At 54.4% G+C, this 1,901-nt stretch overlaps 1 protein-coding gene across 3 annotated transcripts in view; it reads left to right on the plus strand.

Moving 5' to 3' along the window:
• The window catches only part of CHCHD7 (coiled-coil-helix-coiled-coil-helix domain containing 7), a 9,540-nt gene that overhangs the window by 6,502 nt on the left and 1,137 nt on the right, over nt 1-1,901 (plus strand). The window lies entirely within an intron of this gene.

Here is a 1,901-nt window from a genome sequence, read left to right on the forward strand (position 1 = left end):
CCCCCCCCCCCCCCCCCCAACAAATTCTCTCTTTTTAAAACATGGAAAATCCTTGTTCCTCTGCAATTAAAATGAAACTCCGTGAGAGAGATGGATCAGTCAATCAGTTTGGGCAATGTTTTATTGATGTATTTAAATTTTAAAGTAATTTGGAAGCCTACCAGTACCTTTTTTATCATTGTAATAAAATAAATTCTAAATATCTATACACTCTGGTATTTGCTTCTGTTTTTGTTTATCATAGAAAAATCAAAGTTGCTCCTTTGCTCACCAGGATGTAGAGGCAGCTGCAGCTGGACCCACAGTTGCTTTGTGGTGCTGAGCAGCACTGATATGCTGGTGCTCAGCCCCTGCCTGCCTGCCATTGCCTCCTGGCAGCATCTTTCCCAGCACTAGGACATGGGTCCAACTGCAGCTGTCCTACCTGCTGCTTTGTGCTTTTGAGCAGTGCAAGCCTTTACTGTTCTGTTCCCTGTGCCCTTCCTGGGAAGCCCTTGACTGGGGTTCAGGGACTAAGCTGGGCAAGTCCCTTCCCTTCCACGCTGGTTCTGTGTGCTACATAGCCTCTGGGTCTCAGGTGACACTGCTGCAAGGCTCTCCCTGCAACAGAGACTGAATGCACTGAGGGCCCAATGCTGGTGGCAGCCACTGCTGTCTCTGGTGAATACTGTGCAGTGGGGGGAGGAGCAAGCAGGCATATGGCTCCCCACCCCCCAAAACAGGCTAGTGAGGCCAAGTCTGGCTCTGGCAGCCTCTCCTTCCCAGAGCTCCCCTTCCCCCTCTACCTCTCTTTCTGCCCCAGCCATCACCATAAACCCATAGATCCTACTGCCACCACCCCTCTCCCTCCACATGTCCCAGCACTGGTGTAGACACACAGCAGTTGGGCTTGCAGCCATGGCTCCTGTCAGCAGGATCTGTCCCATCTAGCAGCTGGGCATGCAGGGTGTGAGATTTGGGAGGCTGGGGGAATGGTGTGAGAGGATGCGTATGGGGCTTGTGGGTGGATTATGTGGGGGCAGGATGCCACACACCTGCTCCATTCCCTCCCTCTTCTCCATGCCTCCTCTCCCCCCCCCCCCCCCCAATGATGCACAGTCCCCACTACCATTGGCAGCAGCCAGCAGCATGCCCACTATAGGCAGAGACCCCCTGGTAATGCACGGTGCTTCCTGAGACCTGGGGGCTACACATGGCACATGGAACCAGCCTGGTTTGCTGGAGCCTAGATATCGCAGCGGACAGGCAGTGAAGTCTTGCACAAGACTACGCTCACTTCTGCACTGTAGGGAGGAGCCATGTGCCATGGGGCTGGGCTGGCTCCTGCCTCCACATGGTCTGTGTCATCAGGCTGGACCAGCTTCACATGGAGGCAGGATAATCACCCAATGGCATACGACTCTTGCCTGTAGTTCTAGGAGCCCTGGGTGGCAGCAGGAGCCAGCCCAGTCCTGACTGAAGGTGTGTCAGCAGACCGGGCCAGCTTGGTATGCCACGTAGCCCCATGGGAGCTCTGCCTGCAGCTGACTGAGTGCCCTGATGGCCCACTGCTGCTGCCAGTGGTCAGGGCTGTGCACCATGGTGGGTAGGGGACCCACCCCTTCCACAGAGTCCCTTCCTTCTCTCTCTTTCCCCCCTCCCAACTTCTGCTTACCAGGGACAAAGCTTGGGTCCCAGCTGGCTCTGAGTCACTGCTGCCAGCCTTGCCCTGCTTCTATTTTCTCCCACACACTGAGGCAGCATGCTGGAGCAGCAGGGTCGTGACAGGCAGAGGTGCTCTGGCTAGGTGCTAGAATGTCTCTTTGAAGGATCCAGCCTCCACTTGCTTTGCGAGGGGCAGCCTCCATGCTGCTATTTATTTATTTATTTTTCCTGGCATGCTTTTTTTTTTTTTTTTTTTT

This window comes from Gavialis gangeticus, unplaced genomic scaffold, assembly GCF_001723915.1.
Source record: "Gavialis gangeticus isolate Ggan-Ray unplaced genomic scaffold, GavGan_comp1, whole genome shotgun sequence".
In the NCBI taxonomy this organism is placed as follows: domain Eukaryota; kingdom Metazoa; phylum Chordata; order Crocodylia; family Gavialidae; genus Gavialis; species Gavialis gangeticus.